The sequence below is a fragment of the Bos grunniens genome, chromosome 12, assembly GCF_055505025.1.
Source record: "Bos grunniens cultivar Pamir isolate PY7600 chromosome 12, Bosgru_T2T1.0, whole genome shotgun sequence".
NCBI classification, from domain to species: domain Eukaryota; kingdom Metazoa; phylum Chordata; class Mammalia; order Artiodactyla; family Bovidae; genus Bos; species Bos grunniens.
Genome location: NC_141176.1, coordinates 14,267,722 through 14,291,370, shown reverse-complemented (window position 1 = coordinate 14,291,370; position 23,649 = coordinate 14,267,722). Strand labels below are relative to the sequence as shown.

Sequence of the window (23,649 nt, the reverse complement as noted above, 5' to 3'; positions counted from 1 at the left end):
AGTTTTTGCATTTATCTCAGCAGTTTCAAAGTGACAAGTCCATCTGATGGTGTAGAAAAATGAGTATTTTCCTATAAGTTTTAGGTACTATCCATAAATCTTTGTGTGAAATAATGGTGGTTTTCATGATTGAAAACATCTATTAGAAAAATTTACTGATCTTAGTTTTGAGGAACTTCCTTTTTTTTTTTTTTTTAATTCCAGTGTCTCTATATCTGAGCAGAAAATCAGGTATCTTGTGGGCAGCTCGTCTCTGGAAGCCTTGGGAAACATTGTTTTTTGGGATGAAAATGAAGACCACGAGGCAGGAAGACCCTCAGGTCTCTTCCTGTGACTTTGGACAACTCACAGTCTTGATCACCACAACCTCCCTCTCAAAGTATTAATAGCTGTACTTGGTTTTTTTCTGTATCTCATGCATTTGGGGAAAATAAGCAAGATAATAGTACAAATCTCCTCTGAGGGAAAAATGCTGTAGTAACATGAATTGACATAGTTCTCACTGCCAGGCAGGTGGTGTTTCTTTCTTTGTTCTCTTCCGCTTTTCTGCTCTGGGATAGCTGTGATTCTGAAGCGAAGGCAGGAAAGCACAGTACCCCTCAGCACCCTCCCCCGACACACCCCCCCCCAAAAGACTTTTCACAAATCCAATGCATTTGAATTCTGTTGTAGGCAAAGGGTCTTTTTACTTTAAATTTGAACACTGTGCCTGCTGTTTGGGTTCCCTTGGAAATTTTCATTTTTGATCTAGCTTAGAAAATACAAGGAGAGTAAAAGCTGAAGAAAGCAGGTGAGAAGTGAGGAGTGGTGGTGGAGGCAGGTGGCAGGGACTCATGCCCCTGGAATGAGTGGGCTGTACGGGAGACAGACCACGGTGCTGCCCTGGGCTGTGTGATGCGGCCCAATGCTGATGTCCTCCTGGAGAGGCGGTAGGCAGGTCTGGGCAGACAGCAGGCCAGAGGTCCAGTCCTCTTGGGCAGAATTCTCAGTGTCACCATTGAAAGGAGAGTAAATTCCAGTCGCCTGTGCAGTGTACTGATACAGAAGTGTGAATAACTTGTTGCATTGTAGAAGGATTGTAGTTTTTTAGGCTTTGCTGGTGGCTCAGACGGTAAAGGGTCCGCCTGCAGTGTAGGAGACCTGGGTTCGATCCCTGGGTCGGGAAGATCCCCTGGAGAAGGGAATGGCAGCCCACTCCAATACTCTTGCCTGGAAAATCCCATGGATGGAGGAGCCCTGTAGGCTACAGTCCATGGGATCGCAAAAGAGTCGGACACGAGTGAGCAACTTCACTGGGTCACTGGTAGTTTTTTGAAATTTTAAGTAAAATGTTTACAGCTTTCTAGAAAATTCACTCAGCCAGACCAGAATACTCTTTGATAATGGCAGGCAAAATGAAGTATTTGTTTTCATTACTTAAATGGCAAAAAAAAAAAAAAAAAAAAATTGAGCTATTTTTACATTGTGTGGAAGAGATCAACTTACTGTTGATGATAACTTTTCAGATGAGTAGATTCTTCTGCATCTGGTGATGTCTTAAGCCCCTCTATAATCCCCATTATTGTACATTTTGTTATCAACAAGTAATTAAGCTCCTCTCCTACTTACAGACTTAGAGAACAAACTTATGGTTGCCCCCCGGGAAGGGATAGTTAGGGAGTTTGGGACGGGCATGTACACACTGCTGTATTCAAAATGGATAACAACAAGGACCTACTGGATAGCACATGGAACTCTGTATTACGTGGCAGCCTGGGTGGGAGGGGGTGTTGGGGAAGAGTGGATACCTGTGGATGTATGGCTGAGTCCTTTTGCTGTTCACCTGAAACGATCACAGCATTGTCAATTGGCTATACTCCAACACAAAATAAAATGTTTGAAAAGAAAGAAAAAAAAATTAAGTTCCTCGCCTCGTGGAATAGAAGTCTCATGAAGGCAGAGATCATGTCACCCTTGCTCACAGTTGTAGCTGCAGCATCTGATGTGGTACCTAACACAAAGGAGATGCCCGGTGATTACCTGTTGAATGAATGGATGGATGAATGGATGCCCTTAAACGCAGTGCAGCTTGATGAACCTGAACCTCGGCTGGATTCAGATGCCATCAAAGAAGTAAGTGTCTTAAACTGTTGCCTTTATCTACACCCAGAAGTGACATCACTCTCTATCATTCCAAGGTGATAGAAGATGGAGGCCATTAATTCTCATTTTCAAAATGCTTATCCCGATGACTCTGATGTGCAGCTTGGGATGCCTACGCCAAGCTCTGATTTAGAGTGTTACAGTTAACGTTCAACTCTGAAAGATACTGGCTGGTCAGCATCTCCTTTACTTTTTTTTTAAAGGGAGATACTTTCTCATTAGGCATTGTGGAGCATAGCTTGAGGGGTTGAAAGTTTAAAAGGAAATAAGTTTGACTGCAAGATCTTGTGACTCTCGGGATATGTGTTTAATTACATCTCTTTAGGTGTATTATAGCGACTTATCCATTTCCAGCCTAGGTTTTCATTTACCCAGCTGTTTGACACACATTTTCTTTGTTCCATTCTACAGCTTTTTCTAAATGGAGTTAGCTAAGTTTCCCGGTCCTTGAGCAGATAAGGTCTCCTTTCCCTTGCTGTAGGCTCTGTTCACTAGTGAGCGCCTTGACCACATGAATTGATGTGTGCCAAGAGTTTGTTACGTCTTATAGTTGGAGCAGGAAATGGCAACCCACTCCAATATTCTTGCCTGGGAAAATCCCATGGACGGAGGAGCCTGGCAGGCTACAGCTACAGTCCATGGGGTCGCACAAAGTTGGACACAACTGAAGCGACTTAGCACACTCGTTGTTGAGGAGCAGTCCAGTTTTTTAAGCATGTTAAAAAACTGGACTGCTTTTAAGCATGTTAAAAAACGGTTGTTTCAGGTTTTCAGCTGCTAAGAATAAAATTGCTGTGGACGTGTGTGTAGGTTTTTTGTTTTGAACATATTACTTCTCTAGGATGAATGCCCAAGAGTATGAGTGGTGGGTAGTTTCATTTTTTTTTTAAAGGATTTTTTTCAAGTTTTATTTATTTTAATTTTTGGCCATACCCTGCAGCATGTGGGATCTTAATTTCCTGATCAGGGATTGAACCTTCACCCCCTTCAATAGTAGGCAGCCTCCCAAACACCAGACCACTAGGGAATTCCCTCGTGTTTTTTTTTATAGCGGAAAATGAAAGTATTAGTCACTCAGACATGTCTGACTCTTTGTGACCCTAGGGACTGTAGCCCACCAGGCTGCCCTGTCCATGGGATTCTCTAGGCCAGAATACTGGAGTGGGTTGCCATTTCCTTCTTCAGGGAATCTTCCTGACCCAAGAATCGAACCTGGATCTCCCACATTGCAAGCAGATTCTTTACCATCTGAGCCTTCATTTTATAAGAAACTGCCAAACTATTTTCCACAATGGCTATCCCATTTCACACCCTCACCAGCGACAATTGTGTGATCCAGTTTCGCTGCCTCCTTACCAACACGTGGTGTGATCCTTATTTTTTATTTAGCCACCTTGGTGGGTTTTTAGTGTTATCTCAGGGTGGGTTTCATCTGCCTCTGTCTGCACATTGCCACATGGCTCAGGCCTGGGCAGCCCCAAGTCTGGTGGTCGGCTGTCTGTCGGCAGGAGTGATGGGGCCACATCCCTCTTGTCTGCCTTCATCCAACAGGCCAGTCTGGTGACCGGGCAGGGTTCTGAGAGAGTGGAGGTCCTCCAGGTCTTTTGAGTCATAAGTCTAAGCTCCAATACTTTACCACCTGATGCGAACAGCCGACTCTTTGGGAAAGGCCCTGATGCTGGGAAAGATTGAAGGCAGAAGGAGAAGAGGGCGCCAGAGGATGAGATGGTTGGATGGCATCATCAACTCAATGGACATGAGTTTGAGCAAGCTCTGGGAGATGGTGAAGGACAGGGAGGCCTGACATGCTGCAGTCCATGAGGTCACAAAGAGTCAGACGTGACTTAGCTACTGAACAACAAGACAACAACTTGGACCTGGCACACCTTCACTTCCCTTGTATTATATTAATCACAGCAAGTCACAAGGCCAGCCATGACTCGAGAAGCAAGAAAATAGACCATCTACCTCTTGAAGGGAGAAATTGCAAAATCAAATATCCAAGAGTATGGATACAGAGAGTAACAGAGAATTGAGGGCCATTTTGCAATTAACATACCACATCAGGTATCTTGTATAATTATCTTCCACCCATTTTTATTTTCGGTTCAGTTCAGTTGCTCATTCATGTCTGAATCTTTGCGACCCCATGGACTGTAGCATGCCAGGCTTCCCTGTCCATCAACAACTCCTCAGAGCTTGCTCAAACTCATATCCATTGAGTTGGTGATGCCATCCAACCACCTCATCCTCTGTCATCCCCTTCACCTGGTGCCTTTAGTCTTTCACAGCATCAGGGTCTTTTCCAAGATTCAGTTCTTCGCATCAGGTGGCCAAAGCATTGGAGCTTCAACTTCAGAATCAGTCCTTCCAATGACTAATCAGGACTGATTTCCTTTAGGATGGACTGGTTTGATCTCCTTGCAGTCCAAGGGACTCTCAAGAGTCTTCTCCAGCACCACAGTTTGAAAGCATCAGTTCTTCAGTTCTCAGCCTTCTTTATGGTCCAACTCTCATTTTTATTTTATAATACACAAGTAGTGTACTTGTGAAAGTATATTTGACTAGTCATCATGCTAAGTCGCTCAGTTGTGTCTGACTCTTTGTGACCCCATGGACTGTTGCCTGCCAGGCTCTTCTGTCCATGGGATTTTCCAGGCAAGAATACTGGAGTGGGTTGCCATTTCCTTCCCCAGGGGATCTTCCCAACACCGGAATCAAATTCGAGTCTCCTGCATTCGCAGGTGGATTCTTTACCACCGAGCCACTTGGGAAGCCCTGTATATTTGCCTAGGAGTTGGAAAACCTGTGTGTGTGTGTGTATGTGTGTGTTAAGAAATTGGATTAAAGATGCCTAGGGCCTTAATTTTATCCAGCTTATTTATAAGCATTTACCTTTAACACATGCAGGGTTGACTTCTGCCAAAATCAGAATGGGACAGTTATAATTAAAGAAGATTATATCTTCATCTTTTTTTGTAGTATGTTTTGTAGGCTAATTTCTTCCCTTCCAGTTTTAACTCATCTGCTTCTAGGGCAGTCCTAAATTCATCTAGCAAATCTTAACTAAGGGCCACGCATGGGGGATACAAAAAAGACGATTAATATACCTGCTAAGGGGACTTCCCCAGCATTCCAGTGGTTAAGACTCGGTGCTTGCACTACCAGGGACTTGGATCCCCTCCTTGGTTAGGGAACTAAGCTCCTGCATGCTAAGGGGTATAGCCAAATATATGTATACACTTCATATATAAAAAGTGTATATATATACACACACCTGCTGAGGACTTCCAGCCCAGTGAGAGAAATGGGTGTACAGAACAGTGCCAAGTAGCAGCTTGTATCTCCCACTTCATATACACTTTTTTTTTTTTTGGGTCTCTTGCATTTATTAAATTTCTTTCCTTCTCAGCAGCAGCGACATGGCCCTCATCTTTTCCCCATTTCCCGCCCCCCAGTGTGCGGTCCTGTGCACCCGGGCTGTCCAGAGCTCTGTCTGTGCTACCTGGCTGAGTGAGTGTTCCGAGTACGGTGTTCTAATTAGTGAGGGATTTCTCCATTTGTTAGTTAATTCTGCTCATTTTAGTAATGAACCACAGGCGGCCGGAGGGAGTACAGGCGTCACACCATAATTATTTTACGGCTTTTGTTGGAGGTTTTAACACTCTCTGTGACGTTTACTTCTCTCGGTAAAATCGCAGCAAAAAATAATCAACATGTGTTCCTGCCATGCTTACCTCCTCGACAACTTAGAAGATCACTGTGGATAGCTTTCTGATTTCATTTGTTTTGAAAATGTTGTAACAAGGAAGAAAAGTCTGAGAGAATATATACCAGATGTTAGGAGTGGTGATTTCTTGCTGGCTAGTTTAATGATGATTTGTTTTCTTATTTTGGCTTCATTGTGTTTTGTAATTTATACTGTAAAGTGTATGATGGTTGTACAAAGTTTTTTTTTTTTTTTTTTAATATGAGAGAAATTCATGGCCCACAGGTAATGCTTTATAACCAGAAAAAGAGAATGGGAGGGACAGGCATTAGAGCTTCCCAGGTATGCGAGACCCTGATTAAGACAGCAGCAGAGGCCTCCTGAATAACTGTTACATTAACGCAGAAAGATAGGAAGCAGGTTGAGGGAGTTTTGACCAGATTTCGTTCTTTGATGTTAATTCTGTATGTTTCTCCCCGGGCGTCTCCATTGAGCTCTGGTGTTCATAGCTTGTGCCATTCATACTCAAGGGTGCTGCTTCTGACAGTGATAGCCATCTGGAGACGTGAATATAGCTGGAGATGCTCGCATTCTAGCCCTGATCCTTTCAGTTCAGGAGCATGCTTTGACGTTCCCTGTGCAGTGTAGGATGGAGAAGTGGTTTTGTGTTCTGGGGTTTGTAACAATGGTGTCCTTTCTTTTATGCCCCAAGCAGATAGAATTCTGGGGATGTGAAGGATGGTGGAACACGTGACCTCAGAATTTTCTCTTGTGGAGAATCAATGCAGCAAACAGGATATGTTGCACTGGGAAGCAGGCATCCTATTTATGGATGCGGGGTCAATAAGCACGTAAGTGGATTCAGTTACACAGGCTGTAGACGTGTATTCATACGTAGAATTCAGAATCAGGAACTCAAGACTAATCATTCATCATGCAAGTAGATTCATAGAGGAAAACCTCCAATTTATGGCCCAGTTCTGAAATGGAAGGGCTAGATTCCCACTGAGAAAACCTGGTCATAAAAGGGTGAGGAAAAGAGCAGAAACCACTCTGAAGGAATCAGGGCCAATAGGTTGGTGAAGCTCTACTATTACGGGCTCCCTGGAGTTCCTTTTCTGTGCTGAGGGATTATACTGTTGCTCATTTCAGAAACAGTTTAGGAAGGACCATGTGCATTTAATCTTAGAACTTTTTCCGAAGCACTTGGCTCATGATCTCAAGGACTCATTCGAACCATCTAGGTCAGAAATATAGAAACAGGAATGTTGAGATATTTGACTTCCTTTATTTTCCCCTAGGAAATATATCTCCACAGCATACAGTTTCCTGAATGTGGTTGTGATCAACTTTCTTTCTCCCCTGAGGCATTGAGATGGCAACTTAATTCCAGTGATCAAGATTCTAGGATACAATATCAATACATAAAAATAGTTGTTTTATACTAACACTGAGCAATCAGAAATTGAAATAAATGCCATTTACAATAGCATCGAAGACAGAAATACTTATGAATAAACCTGATGAAAGATGTGCAAAACCTAGACGCTAAAAATGCACACGTTGTTACTGAGAAAAACTAAAGAAGACCTAAATAAATGGAGAGGTGTGTTTTTGTACATGGTCAGAAGTCTCAATATTGTTACGATGTCCGTTTTCCCCAAACTGATCTGTAGATTCACCCACAATCAAAATGCTGGTAGTTTTTGAAATTGCAAAGATGAACTTAAAAAGTCACAGAGAAATACAGAGATACTAGACTAGCTAGCCAAAACAACTCTGGAAGAGATGAGCAAAACTGAAAGACAAAAACTAGGTGATTTAATGACTTATAAAGCTTAGTAACCGAGAGTGTGGTGCTGTTAATTTAGTAAACGTATAGAGTGCTAGAACAGCAGAAAGAGACAGAAAGAGTTACACGTGCATGTGTGTTATAGACAAAGGAATCCTAGATTCATTCACTGACTCTAGGATTGTTTCTTCAACAAATGACTCTGAAACCATTCAGCATCCAAAAGCGAAAAAATGATCGCTGAAGCATGCCTTGTAGTATGTATTAAAGTGAACACAGAATAGATTATAGACATATGAGGAGAACATAAAACTATAAATCTTATAGAAGAAAGCATAGGGAAAAGTCTTTGTGACATTGGGTTCGACAAAGATTTCTTAGATTTTATGGATGTTAGTTAAACCTATTGTCATCATTTCATAATACAGGTAAATCAAACCATTGTGCTATACACATTAAACTTAATACAGTCATGAAAAAAACAAAAAGATTTCTTAGCTCTTAGATCAGAAACTACAATCCATAAAAGAACAAATTGATAAATTAGACTTCATCTAAAATTAAAAATTCTGCTCTTCAAAAGATACTGTTAAGAAAATGCAACAGATTGGGAGAAAATATTTCCAAATACATATGATAATGGACTTGTATCCAGAATATATGAATTATTCTCAAAACTTAATAATAAGAAAATAAGCAACCAACTAAAATAATGGACATGTGACACGAACAGATATTTCACCAAGGAAGAAATAGAAATAAATACATGGAAAGATGCTGAACATCATGAATCACGAGGAAAGTGCAAATTAAAACTCCAATGAAATAACACAAAGACATATTAGAATGGCTATAATTAAAACAGCTAACCATATCAAATGTCCATGAGGCTTTGGAGGAAATGAACTTTCATACTTTGTTCCTGGGAATATAAAATGGAATAGCCACTAGGGAAAATAGTTTGGCGGTTCCTTAAAATAGTTCCTTAAGAAAATTAAACATCTTGCGTATGATTCATCCATTCCCACTTCTAAATGTTTACTCAAGAGAAAAAAATAACAACATGTGTCTGCTCAGAGACTTACGGATGAATGGTTCATAGCAGTGGAGTTTGCAATAGCCAAAATGTTGAAACAACTCAAATGGTCATCAGTAGGTGAGAGAGCAGACTTACTGTAGCACAGCCCTTTGTTCCTGCTGCTGTTCAGTAGCCAAGTTGTGTCTGACTCTTTTGTGACCCCAGGGAGTCTAGCCCTCCAGGCTCCTCTGTCATGGGATTTCCCAGGCAAGAATACTGGAGTAGTGGGTTGCCATTTCCTTCTCCAGGGAATCTTCCCGTCCCAGGGATCGAATCTGGGTCTCCCTATCTGTGCTGAAATGACGCAGGAATAAAAGGTCATGAACTATTGATTCGTGCAAGAGCATGGATGAATCTCAGTGTAATTATGCTGAATGAAAGGAACAAGTCCTCTGTCCTCAACTGAAAGAATACATACCTATAGTTCCGTATATTTAAAACTGTTAAAAATGAGAGTGAATTTATAGTGTCTGAAAGCAAATCAGTTTTTCCTGAGGATGAGAAAAGGCCAGGAGCGGGTGACAGGGAGAGATGGCAGCAGGGCGTGAAAAGCTTTTGAAGCTAGTGTGGGCTATGTTCATGATCTTGATTGCGGTCATATTTTCACAGGTACAGCCTATGCTAAACCTTACGAAACTGTACACTTAAAATGTGCAGTGAATTTGAGTTACTCCTCCATAAAACTAGGAAGAACCAGTGTAGTGCAGGGCTGTGGCAGGCAGGAGGTTACAGGGCACGGCGTGGGTGCGAAGAAAGGGGTGGTCAGTCTTTCCCGGGAAGGTGATCTTCGCCGAGCTGGGAAAGGTGGATACGCATTTGTCAGAAATGCTGCAAAGACAGAACAGAGTACAGAGGCTCAGTGAGGGCTGGGAGGTGTGAAGGAGCGCGGCAGAAGTTTTGAGGACTCACAGGGAGGTTTAGCATCCTGGCAGCCTGGAGGTAAAGGCGGTGCAGAGAAGTAGATAGGGACCAGACCGTAGAGGTCTTGCTCATCATTCTGCAGTGTTAGGATTTTTAGCTCCTAGGTACAGGAAAGCCACCAAAGCTGTTTAATCTGGGCAGTAATAGGCCATGTATTTTTTTAAATGAATTTTATTGGAGTGTAGTTGCTTTACAATGTTATGTTAGTCTTCTTGCTGTATGGATACATATATCCCCTCTTTTTTAGATTTCCTTCCCATTTAGGACAGGAGGGAGGAGGAGGCTGTGTTTAAGGAAGATTATTTTTACCCTAGAATGAATGCTTAACTCTGATAATTAAGGATATGCAGGATTTTAGCTAAATAAGAAAAATTTCCGTTGATGAAGGTCCCATATGATCACTTCCTGGGATAGGTATTGTGTTTTGAATGGCCCCCCCCCCCCAAAACGGGGTCCTGTGGAAAATTTGGCACTTAATGCCAACTCTGCAGACACATTGCCGTGGACATCCATTCCTGGATTTCTCTCCTGTCTTCCCCTCACCCCATCTGTTGACAGTGCACATGTACCAGTCTTGGTCCAAGGCTGCTTTGTCAGAAGATCCCAGATCCGAGATGTTGCCTTAATCCTCATTGTGAACCTGCTCTGCCACAGAATCGCATCAGCCCGGAGCTGAGAACCAAACTCAGCAGCCTGGAGATTTGGAAAGCATCTCGGTGTGGTTGAGCTCCAGTGGTCCAGGCTCTGAAGCCCAGACTTGCGTCTCCCTGGGTGCTTGGCAGCGCCCCTGCAGTGCTGAAAGCCAGCATGGAAAGGGCACTGTTAATCCCTCAGTTGGAATGTTTTACTGTGGCTCCTGTTAAGGGATGCTGGAAATAATAATACTGGCACGACTTGAGCCCGAAGAGGAGAGCCCTCTAATTACCAACTAACCCCGATTCCATTGTAAATATTTTTACTCCCCGATAACCTTTGGCCACTGAGCCCAGAGTATGCCAAATTTTGCTTTCCTGGTATGAAAAGCTTCTTGTTTTCCTTCCTTCTTGGTGTGGACCTTTAGCTATATGTGTTGGAAAACTCAATCTCCAGGGAATACCGCTGCATGCAGCTGGGGAAAACCTAAAGATTTCCTGCTTCTGACTTTCAAACTGGTAACTTAGGAATCTTTTAATTGTTATTTTGTAATAAAAAGCAGATCCAACCCTTGCATTTTTGTGGCATACTGGGGAGAGCGATGAGCATTCATTTTATCATCTATCAGAATTATGGTACTTACGTATCATCATTTGATTTTAATATTTACTCCCTATATGCCGAGAGTGTTAATATTACAGACAGCAGAGAACCCTGAATTCCTAAAGCTTATGAGTAAAAGTTTCTGATTTTTATGAGTAAAAAGCAAGGAAATACAGTGATGGTGAGGATAGTTTTGTTTCCTGATTTTGCCGTGATGGTGAATTGCTGGGTTACTGATTACTCAGCTCCCTTAAAAGATGAGGAGAAGTGAATGTGTTTATTATCATCATGATTATTGTTTTTACTGTGACCCTAAGTTCAGAAAACAGCCTCAGTCCCATTCTGAGAGATGAGTGGTAGGTGCAGGTTTTAAATTAAGCCAAACCCTACTAATTGCGGGGTGAGGAGTAGGGCCGGCCCCCTGCTGAGCACAGGTGCACCTCTGTCCCGTGATGCTGACGTGGCCCTCGCTGTCACCGAGCCCCGCGTCTCCATGGCTCCTTTCTCCAAGGTGAGCTCCAGCCCGGGCCACAGAGGCCCCCTCGGTGCCTATTTAAAGGAACAGAAGCAGAGTTATGCTTGTCCCTCTTCGACACAGATCTGTGGTCATGAGGGAAGCATTTCTTTTTTAAGTATCTTTCTATGTGAGCTTGGCCTTGGTTACAAAGCCCTGAGAAGTGGGGCCTTTCTAATCCCTCCTAGGAAATAACTGCAGCTGAATTTCCTCCCTGCCTTGTTCTTATTAGCATCCAAATATATTCATGTAAATATGTTAGTCTCAGTCGCATCCGACTCTTTGTGACCCTGCAGACTGCAGCCCTCCAGGTTTACAGCTGAATTCCTCTGTCCATGCAATTCTTCAGGCAAGAATACTGGACTGGCTTGCTATTCCCTTCTCCAGGAAATAGTTTTGTTGAAATGGGACTTCTCCACTTCATTTATGGTCATTCATCACTGAAATGAAGATGAGAGGAAGAAGAAAGAGTTCTGTGTCGCCTGTTGTGAAACCATTATATAATGACTATTGATGATGTAGCAATAGCTGATGATCACCAAGTATTTACCGTTTGCCAGGTGCTTTGTCGGAGAAGGCAATGGCACCCCACTCCAGTACTCTTGCCTGGAAAATCCCACAGACGGAGGAGCCTGGTAGGCTGCAGTCCATGGGGTCGCTCAGAGTCGGGCACGACTGAGCGACTTCACTTTCACTTTTCACTTTCATGCATTGGAGAAGGAAATGGCAACCCACTCCAGTGTTCTTGCCTGGAGAATCCCAGGGACGGCGGAGCCTGGTGGGCTGCCGTCTATGGGGTCGCACAGAGTCGGACACGACTGAAGCGACTTAGCAGCAGCAGCAGGCGCTTTGTAGTGGGCTTCGCATATGGCTGTAACTTGGCCTTTGTAACAATCCTATGAAGCGGATATGACCGTTTTCCCTATTTTACAGATCTAGAAACTCAATCTCAAAAAAACTGAGGTGCTTACTCAGTTACACAGCTTGTAAGTGGTGGAGGAGCATTCAAACGCGAGCAGTCTATCTTTAGAGTCTGTGTTCTGAGGCAGTGTATTATATTGCCTCTTGATTGTATAATCTTTTAAAGAAATCATCTTAAGTCTCAATATAAGTTATGATTCAAATGCCATTAATGACAAAGCAGTGATATTGCTCTGATTTATTGAGTACTTACTATGTGAGGTACTGTGCTAAGTACTTTGCATGTATTATTTAGTGTTTTGCATGTATTATTTAATCCTCTTAATAATGCTTTGAGACAGGTATTATCATTCACATTTTATAGATGAGAAAAAATGAGGCTTAGAGAGGTTTACTGGCTTGCCCAAGGCCAGACAGTAAATTTGAGATAGAATTCAAAGCCAAGCGCTTGACTCAGATGCTTGTTTTTTTTTTTTTTTTTAACCCAAAGGGAAAAAGGTTATAAAAAGAACTCAGATTGGACTGTCTCATGCATGGGCTGCTCTATTATGTAAGTCTTGTCATCAATTTCGAACTTTCTCGTCAACATAAGCAACTCACGCATCTCAGAATAATTACAGGTCTCAGACGTTTCCACCTTTGCATTTGCATCGTTTCAAGCCTGCATGGTGTTTGCAGTTGTTGGGCGGTGCAGTCCAGGGCTCCTTATACTTTTTCAGTGTCATGGACATCTTTGGTAGTACGGCAGAATTTATTTTTGCTTCTCAGAGCAAAGTATGTAAAGATGTAAGAGGAAATACATAGAATAATAAGGAACCAATTATGTTAATTATAGTTATCAAGTATTAAGTCAAATCTGTTTTGTAGTAATATCACATGTGCTCTTTGCTTATATTAGATCTGGCAGAGGGAATAGTAACTGCTGTAATTTCAAGCTGATTGTAAATGTACATGATGTTTTCAGGTATCAGTGTCAGTTACAATGAGATCTGAAAACATTGATGGCTTCCGTTGGTGACAAATGTACAAGTCCCATTAATGCTACTGTGATTTGTTGCCTAGATCCATAATTGAAGCAAATGCTAAATTTCAATTGGATATTGGTAAGAAAAAATAAAAAATGCTTCCCAGGTGGCTCAGTGGTAAAGAATCCGCCTGCCAATGCAGGAGACATGGATTCAGTTCCTGGGTCAGAAAGATCCCCTGGAGAAGGAAATGGTAACCCACTCCAGTATTCTTGCCTGGAAATCCCGTGGATGGAGGAACCTGGCAGACTGTATAGTCCATGGGGTCGCTAAAGAGTCAGCCGAAGCTTAGCGGCTAATCAATTGTTTGTTGTTTATTTTGGCAAAAATAAAGATCTGACTTTTTTCCCCAGTTGAGTATCAGCACCTCTGTGAATTCCATCTGTGAGTCCCTTCGGAATCCAAGGACCTAGAGTTAACAACCCCTAACCTAGAGAGTATTGCTTAATCCTAATGCCCTTCAAGTGAAAGGTACCCCGTTTGATGTGCTCTGAAGACTGCCTCACCTCAGCGTTGCCAAAGGATCTGGGGTCCCCTTCACTGCCACCACATAAACCTTTGCACCGTAGGGTCCGCCCTGGGCCTGAGGAAGGCTTGGACATGCATACTTCTCTGCGTGGCTTTATAATGTTTGTTGGTAATTTGCCTGCTCATGAATCCTGAAGTCACATCCCTCGCCATCTGAGATCTTACGGTTCTAAAGAGGAAAGCCAAAAAGCACAGAAATAATCCTTTGCAATGTTGAGGATGTGTTATAAATGCCCAGGAAGGGCAGTAACAGTAGTAGAAGCAGTAGATGGAAGACTTGGATGTTAAAAGGAAGTGACTTGTCCTTACTTCAGTAAGAGAGAATTCACTAGAATGTTACCCTTTCCCATACCTTTGTTTTACGCAAGATAATAGTACCTGTAGCACCAAGCTACCTCGGTTCATGTGTTCATTCAGTAACATTTGAGTGTTGTGCTATGTCCAGGACGCTGAGTTATCATTTTTCTATCATTTGAATCTCACAATTCTGTGTACCCATTTTTCAGACTGGGAGCCTGAGGCACCTGGTGGTTTAGATGTGCCTGTGAGAGGTAGAGCCGAGCCTATCATTTTACTGTTTATACTGAGGGATGCTGCTTCCTCTTGTCAGCTCTCCTCACCTACTGGATGGGAGGGCTTGGTAACTGAACAAATTAGCTGTTCCGATTCCTAGGAACATCTGGGACATGGTGACACGGACTAACAGGATCTGTAAGGAACAGTGATTTTCAGCTGAAATTTGCTGAACTTGTTAAGGGCAGACAAACTGCATTTTGAAGTTCTGATTGCTTTTTGAAAGCAAGAAAGAAGATTTCAGGTTCATGGGTTTGCAGCCAGCTTACTGGGTGCCTGACCAGCTTTTGGTAAATCAGCCATATGTTATGAGTCCCCGCATAAATTCTGTTTCCTCGCCTCTTGATATTCTTTTGAGCTGTTTTACTCACTGTTACCCAGTCATTCTCAGCCTTGCTTTTTCCATGTTTTTGCCACCTCCTTCTGCGTTTCAGAAATTCCCTGTCATTTTTTTCCCCTTGGGACTCTGTGAATGGTCAGTGGATCTTCGTACCCTGTGAAGTACCTTCTCCTTTGGTTCAGGGGGTTTTCTCGTTCCTCCTACCCTTCAACTCAGGGCAACTGGTTAGCTCCCTGCCCAGGTCAGAGCTCAGTGTGACCACCGCTTTTCATTCCCTTAGTTACACTGCCTCTCTGTACCCTGCGCCACCGCAGCCCTACCCACCCTCTGCTCTTCAAAGCTGTGCTTAGATTTTACCACTTATTACCCTGGGATAGACTTCTTTTTTTTCTTTTTTTAAGAAATTTATATCTTTGTTATTTATTTATTTATTTGGCTGCATCGGGGCTTAGTTGCAGCACGTGGGATCTTTGCTGCATGATGTGAGATCTTAGCACATGGACTCTCAAGTTGTAGTGAAAAGTGTTAGTTGCTCAGTCATGTCCTACTCCTCGTGACCCCATGGACTGTAGCCCGCCAGCTCCTCTGTCCATGGGGATTCTCCAGGCAAGAATACTGGGGTGGGTTGCCATTTCCTTCTCCAAGGGATCTTCCTGACCCAGGGATCGAACCTGCATCTCCTGTGTCTCCTGAATTGCAGGCGGATTCTCTAACACTGAACCACAAGGGAAGCCCACAGATGCTAGTCGATGTCAAAAATTTTGGTTCAGTTTTCACTCTTTAAAACTGTGACCCATATAAGTTTATATTGTACAAAATTCAAGCATCAGCTGCTGTTGCTGCTGCTAAGTCACCTCAGTTGTGTCCGACTCTGTGCGACCCCATAAACGGCAGCCCACCAGGCTCCCCCATCTCTGGGATTCTCCAGGCAAGAACACTGGAGTGGGTTGCCATTTCCTTCTCCAATGCATGAAAGTGAAAAGTGAAAGCATCAGAGACATACATTAATGTAGGAAATGAAAACATGCAGTCCCATAATTTTCCCTGCATTTATGTCTGTTACTCCAAACCCTTTCTTTCCTGTATATATACCAGCATATACTAATGCAGTTATTTATTTTAATAAAAATATTATTATATCATGCATCTTTTTCTGCATCTTGCCTTTTAAAAATTTTACTTGGCTGTGTCTCACAGACTTAGCTGCATGTCAGTACAGACAGATATACCTCTGTGTTTAAAGTGGCATAGGAAGTCATTTTCTGTATATGCCAGAATTTATTTGATCTGTCCCTGATAAACGGATGTTTGAATCGCTTCCCATTTTTTAAACCATTACAGGCCTGCAGTGAATATTTACGTACACTCTAATTGCCTATAAAAATATGGTGAGTGTATACACATGTGTCTTTACCATAAGATTAGAAGTCATTTTAAAAGAAAACTGATTTGTCCATAATTCTACCACTGTCGTTTGGTCGTTTTGAATTTTCTATTGATAGATTCCCGTCCACCTTTCAACCTTTTGTATACGTGATTGCAACCATAGTGCATTCACTGTTTTATATCTTGCTTTTCTCATTTAACGTTATTTTAGAAGCACTTTTCCGTGTGGATGCATTTTCTTGGTGGTTCTAATGGAAATGCCATTTTCCATGAGATTGACATTCTGGTTGATGTTTTTTGTCTTCTTTCACTCTTGCTTCCTGTTACCCGTCTCACGATGCTTTGCCAGTTTGAGCTTTTCCTTGCAATTACCTCTGCTCTTGCAACTTCTTCTTCCTCCACCGTTGTGAAGCTTTCTGACCAGAGGCTGCTGCAGTCTTGCCACCTCCTTGGTGGGGCTCCAACCCCAGCACACTCTTGTGTGTGTTTGGGCTTCCTGGTGGCTCAGACGGTAAAGAATCTGCCTGCAATGCAGGAGACCCAGGTTTGATCCCTGGGTTGGGAAGATCCCCTGGAGACAGGAACAGCTACCCTCTCCAGTATTCTTGCCTGGAGAATTCCATGGACAGAGGAGCCTGGCGGGCTACAGTCCCTGGGGTCGCAAAGAGTTGGACATGACTGAGCACTCCTCAGTTCAGTTCAGTTCCGTTGCTCAGTTGTGTCCGACTCTTTGCAACCCCATGGACTGCAGCACTCCAGGCCTCCCTGTCTGTCACCAACTCCTCAAGTCGGTGATGCCATCCAACCATCTGCTGTCCCCTTCTCCTCCCACCTTCAATCTTTTCCAGCATCAGGGTCTTTTCTGATGAGTCAGTTCTTTGCATCAGGTGGCCAAAGTATTGGAGCTTCAGCTTCAGCATCAGGCCTTCCAATGTGTATTCAGGACTGATCTCCTTTAGGACGGACTGGTTTGATGTCCTTGCAGTCCAAGGGACTCTCAAGAGTCTTAGTGTTCAGTACATACATGATCATCTTCTGCCAGGAAACGTCTTCCCAGTTATCTCCCCAAGGATTTTGTCTACATCCAAGTGCCTCTACAAACACTGGATTCTGGAAAACCCTGTTGGTAAGATGACTTGTAGTTGTAATTTATATTCATAGGCATGTATGCAGTGCATTATTTAGGCAGTTCAGCACCAAGGAGAGTGACTGTTTGTTGTAGCTTGGGTTCAAGGTCAGTGGGGGATTTACTGTGCTCAGGCCCCTGTAGTGCTGTGGGCAAGATGTAATTTTTCCATAATAGATGAAAAGCCAAACCCTGTGTAAACACACTTTAATAATGGTGAAGGCACTGGCAGAGTGGTGCACGGAGGCAATAGGAAAGTTCACACTCCTGTAGCTTAGACTTAATTGAAGCAAACAGTCTTCATATTTACATTTGGGTTGTTTGTTTTAACGTCCGTCTTGGAGGGGTCCATCGAAAGCCTCCCGTGCATCTGTAACGAACTGCTTAACAACCTCCTCTCCGATTCCATTTGGTCTTTGTCTTGTCTCCAGGCCCGGGGACAGATTTACATTTTCCTTTGTGTGCCTTGGAAATCCTTGACGTGCTAGCCTGGCCTCCTTCCCTCTGAGTGTGTCTAGTGCTGAGAGGCACTGCTTGCTCATTAGCTGTTGCTTCACTGACAAGGAATGACTTGAGGGACTTATTAGGGTCCTGAACAGAGGCTCTTTGTCTGTCTGTAGAGCAGGTTCTCAGATCTAGTTCAAGGTTGTCCAGAGCCGGTTTTCAGAGATGCCTCCCAGCCTTCCCTTGAAAGGAGCACTAGCTCTTCCCCGTGCCCTCCGGACTCCATAGAGTTTCACTGAAATGGAAACCTTGGCTAGGCTAGAGGGGAGAGGAGGGATGCTAAATCCAGAAGAAAATCACCTTTTTTTTTTTTTTTAATAAGAACGTGCATGCGTGCTAAGTCACTTTAGTCGTGTCTGACTCTGTGACCCCATGGACTGTAGCCCGACAGGCTCCTCTGTCCATGGAATTGTCCAGGAAAGAATGCTGGCGTGGGTTCCCATTCCCTTCTTCAGTGATCTTCCCGACCAGGGCTCGAACCCAGGTCTCCTGTGTCTTCTGCATGGCAGGTGGATTCTTTACTGCTGAGCCCCCAGAGAATCCCCTTTATGAGGAAGGAGGTGATTTAAATGCCCCTGCTCCCTCCCTGCGTGTCACATCCTTGTCCTGCTTGACCTGCTGCTCCAGAGGCCAGGGGAGGGAGATCAAGTCCCTTTAAGGAACGCTAGAGATGTGCTGCTTATTTTCACCAGTGTGGAGACGTGAGCTGTGTGAGTTGTGCCTTGACCATCTTCTCAAGGGGCTTTCATAGAACTTGAAGATTAATGCCTGAGAACCCGCAGGGCTGGGCCTATTAGCAGGTCTGCTACAAGAGCTGCTTGAGTTAATAGGAAATGAAACTCTCCTGTCTTCCAGTGGATACCTTCTGCAGGAGTGTGACTTGAAGGATGCCTAAAAATCCCTTCTAGCCTGTACCGTCTTCTGCATTGCCCCATGGTGAGAGTTGTAGTTCTCACAACTAATTATTTGTCAGAGGTCAGTCACTGTGTCTCTAGAAAGGACTAGGGACAATTCAGATAAATCCTTAAAGAGGGATTATCACGGTAGCCTTCTGAATGGTCCATCTGCTCTCATCCGGAACAGGGGCATTTAAGCCACCTCTTCTCTCATAAAGGGGCTTCCCCGGGGGCTCAGCAGTAAAGAATCCACCTGTGATGCAGAAGATGCAGGACACCCGGGTTCTGTCCTTAGTGTGGAAGATCCCCTGGAGAAGGGAATGGCAGCCCTCTCCAGCATTCTTGCCCAGAGAATTCCATGGCCAGAGGAGCCTGGATGATCATGTGACTCTTTTCCAAACCAGAATTACAGTCTGTGTGACATCAAGGCAAACGTATTGGAGCTGACTTTAAGTCCTCTTTTCCTTTTGCACCCACATCCAATCTCTAAGCAAGTCTCATCAGCTCAATTTTCAAACCGTATCCAGAATTTGACCACTTCTCAGCATTGCCATGTCACCCTCCTTGTTGAGCCACCATCATCTCTTACCTGGCCAATTTAAGGGCAACAGACAAATCCTGTTAAAGTATAGTTTAGTTTGACATGGGAGCCAGTAATTAAGTGGAGAACCAACAGTCTTTTCAAAAGATGCTGAAACAAACGTGGTTTCTACATACAAAAGAATAAAGTTAGACACCCTTCTCTCACACGGTATACAAAAATTAATTAAAGATGTAAAAATAAGAGCTAAAATGATAAATCTCTGAGAAAGAGACAAAAGTATAAAAATTCACAATCTTGGATTAAGCAATGGGGTCATCTGAGATATGACCCCCCAAAGCACAAGAAAATAAAAGAAAAAATAGATAATTTGAATTTCATCAAAATTAAAAACTCTAATGTTTTATGGCAAATCATAAAAAATGAAATGACAGCTTACAAAAATGATAGGAAATATTTGCAAACCATATATTTGATGAGGGACCTTTATCTAGAATATGTAGTGAACTCTCACAACTCAGTAATAAAAAGACTTTCCCTATTAAAAAAAAAAAAACAATGGGGGATCTGAATATGCATTTTCCAAAGAGGATGTACAAATGACCTGTAAGAAGAAAAAGATGCTCAATATTATTGGCCATCTGTGAAATGCAAATCAAAACCACAATGAGATGCTACTTTATACCAGCTTAGGTGGCTGTGATCAAAAAGACAGGTACAATTACAAGTGTTGAGAATATGGAGAAGTTGGAACTCTCACACACTACTGGTAGAAAGTAAAAATATTTCAACCACTTTGGAAAACAGCTTTGCAGTTCCTCAAAAGGTTAAGCATATGACCCAGCAAGTGTACTTTTAGGCATTATATTTACCCAAGATAGCTGACAATGCATGTCTGTATAAAACTGGCAGAGGGCATGGCAACCCACTCCAGTATTCTTGCCTGGAGATACCATGGACAGAGGAGCCTGGCGGGCTCACGCCATAGCTTTTTGAAGAGTCAAACACAACTGAAGTGACTTAGCACACACGCACATCTGTATAAAAACTACAATACAAATGTTCTTAAAAGCATTATTTGTGACAGTTACCCAATGGAAGCAACCCAAATGTCCGTCAACTGATGACTGGATAAACCATGTGTGGTATATCCATTTAATGGAATGCTATTTCGCAGTGAAAAGAAATGAAGTACTGGTATATGCTACAACCAGAGCGACCCTTAAAAACATTATGCTAAGTGAAAGAAGCCAGTGACAAAAGAGCACGTGTTGCATGATGCCATTTATATGATGTGTCTGGAATAGGCAAGTCTACGGAGGAGTTGCCTAGGCTAGGAGCTTGAGGCTTGGGGAGTGCTGCTGCGGGGCATGGCGTTTCTTTTTGGAGTGATGCAGATGTTCTAGGGTTGATTGTGGTGATGGTTTCATAATTCCATGAATACACTAAAGACCAGTGAATTGTACACTTTACAAACGGAAGAACATATGGTTTGTCAGCTGTATCTCAATACAGTAAGTTCCCCGCATACAAGCGAGTTCCATTCCGAGAGCACATTTGTTAAATCCAGTTTGTTTGTAAGTCCAGCAGTGTTAGCCTAGGTACCCAACTAATGCACTCAACGTATCATTCTGTTCTATAATAGGTTTATAATACTTCCCATACAAATAATACATAAAAACAAACATAGAAATAAAGAAAATGTGTTTAATCTGACAGTGCGGTGCCTTGAAAAGTACAGTTGTGCAGGACAGCAGCCGGCATCCAGGTGCTGGCCCCGAGGGAACAGGCAAGAGCTTCTGGGTGGAGGCGAGAGAGGCAGCGGGAGATGATACAGCTGAGAGTCGTCAGTGATAGACCCGGAGGGCGAGCGGCAGTCTCATCCCGCCGGACGTCGACGGAACACAGGTCTGCATCCTTGAAAGCTCGTGACTTGAAGGTTCGTATGTCGGGGACTTCCTGTATAGATGTTTTGAAAATAGTAAGTGATGGTATTCCTTTGCTGAGAACCCTCCAGTAGCTTCCCTCCCCGTTCAGAGTAAAAGCAGAGTCTTTACAGCGGTCCTTGGTGCCTGCCCTGACTACACTTCGCCTCATGTACCCCAGTTGAGACGCATTGGCCTCCTTTCTGTTGCTCAGAAATATTAGACTTGATACTTAGGAATCTGCTGTCCTCTGCCTGGAACGCTTTCCCCATGTCCCTCCACGGGACTTTCTCCCCTCTTCAGGCCTTTATGCAGCTAATCGCCTGTGTAACCATCTTATTTAAAATGCAGTCCCACAACCACAGCTCTTCTTTTATGTTCTTTTCCTTTATTTCTCTGAGAAACATCTAACGGAATATATATATACATACCTACATCTATCTTTATTATCAGTTAGTTCGCATATGTATTGTGTTAGCCTCTCATGAAGGTGAACGTCCTGATCTGATCCCACCCATCGATATACCCCTAGCACCTAGAAGAATGCTGACACATAGTTGGTGCTCAGTGGACACTTGTTGAATGAATGGATCAGTACAAGATTCTTAGTGAAAAATTGCCATCAATCTGATTAGATGGTTGGAACCTAGGAAACGGTAGCGGACAGAAGAAAGGAGAGAAAGGATAGGTTTTTAGGAACTGTGCCTTTGCAGATTGGCCAGATTTGGGAATACTGTCCATAAAGAGGCTACCCTGTGAAGTCATGAATAGTTGAGGGTGAGGGTCTCGGCTGCTAGTTGAGAAGATTCAGCAAGGACATGGTATGGGATGACCTCCAGAGCACAAAAGGACTGGGTTAAAGAAAGTGCCTCTTCTGCAGCTTTAGTTAGGGTGGTGTTGGGCCTTCGTAAGAATGAGTTGCTGATTAGCAAAGGCTTCCCCAGTAGCTCAGCGGTGAAGAATCCACCTGCGATGTAGGAGACACAGGTGATGTGGGTTTGATTCCTGGGTCAGGAAGATCCCTTGGAGAAGGAAATGGCAACCCACTCCTCTATTCTTGCCTGAAAAATCCCCATAGACAGAGGAGCTTGGCGGGCTGCGGTCTGTGGGGTTGCAAAGAGTGAGACACGACTGAGCAACTGAACAACAAAAAGCTAGTATGAGTAAATGAGATGGTTTCAGAGTTTTTTAGGCAAAAATTGTTAATCTATGCTTAGGATGCTTGTTATGGTCAGGTAACAGGAAAAGGGACTGAGCAAATATAACCCAAGAGGAATCAGTTGCCATCTTGGTATGCCTATTAGACATTAACTGTCTTTATTATTTTTTTGAAACATCTCTAATGATATGCCATTAAAGGATTATTATTTGGAAGGCACTTCTTTTTGAAAAGCAGCAAATGAAAGCACTGTTTCTATTTAAATGTGGATGAGAGATGGACCATTTAAATAGAATGGGTTAATATTATCTTTACCAATTAACCTTTTTAATTGATAACTTAAGAACTAATTCCATTGTAATTCTATACATTGCACTAGAGAAAGGCAGTTAACCATAGAATGAATGTTTTTGGTGTAAGATCTTTTTGTTTTTTTCACTTAATGTCACAGAGCTTTTCCTTAAATTACTAGATCGTTTGACTGTAAAAACTACATTTTGTTATGTTGAAAAACTGATTAGAGATTCTTATATTTAAAAAACTATGATTAGTTTATAAAATTCTTTTCCTCTAGGTTTTATCATATACTGTGTGCTCTTTGAGCCTGGATAAAAAGGGCTTTTGAAAGTTTTCATATTACAAAATAAAAAATATGGCATTTCCAATGCTTTATAATATTTGGACAATACCATCTTATGAATAATAATATTTTCCTACACATTTTAATTCAAAAATCCTGAAGATTTTCAAGGGAACAAATTACAGTTATGGATGTAGGTTTAATTTAAAGTAAGAATTCTGCAGAAAATAAAAGAGGAAAATGGCCTAAAATCACAGCCCCTGTTCTCCTGTCAGAATTGGTTCAAGTGAGGTTGATCCCCTGTGTGGGATGTGGGGCTGCATAAGAATTAGATCCCATATTATTAGTTCTGTTTGCCATGTGAGGGCCCGTTGTGTGTTCAGTGAGATTGGCAAATTAGCTATACATGAATTTTAAATAATAAACGTCAAGGTATAGTCGCGATGTTCACAAATTACGCCTTGCTCAATAGCACTGGTATTTGTGAATACCAGGCCTTAAATCAGGTGGGCCTCTCTGGAAGGTCAGGCCTCGTCTCCTTCCTTGTTTGACTATGTTATTCTGCTGTGCACTGTTGATATATAAGTGCATTAACTAGGCGTTCTGGGCAATGTGTATAACTTGCACAGGTTTGGGTGGTGTCCTTGGTCAGTGAGATCAGTGCTGGGGAAGAGCTCCCATCTATCCAGAAGAACTCAGTGAAGATCTGAACCACACGGAAGAAGCATGTCATGCTCGGAAACGGGGAGCGTG

The 23,649-nt window shown here is 42.8% G+C and overlaps 1 protein-coding gene across 8 annotated transcripts in view; it reads left to right on the top strand.

Annotated features, from left to right (window-relative positions):
* Nucleotides 1-23,649, top strand: part of LOC147361390 (uncharacterized) — a 235,163-nt gene that overhangs the window by 38,588 nt on the left and 172,926 nt on the right. Inside the window, exon 3 of one of the 8 annotated variants that reach the window (XR_015137825.1) lies at nucleotides 205-2,112. The exons of the other annotated variants lie outside the window; for them this stretch is intronic. The gene's annotated coding sequence lies outside the window, so the exon portion shown is untranslated. The remainder of the gene's footprint in view (nucleotides 1-204; nucleotides 2,113-23,649) is intronic. 8 annotated transcript variants of the gene reach the window in all.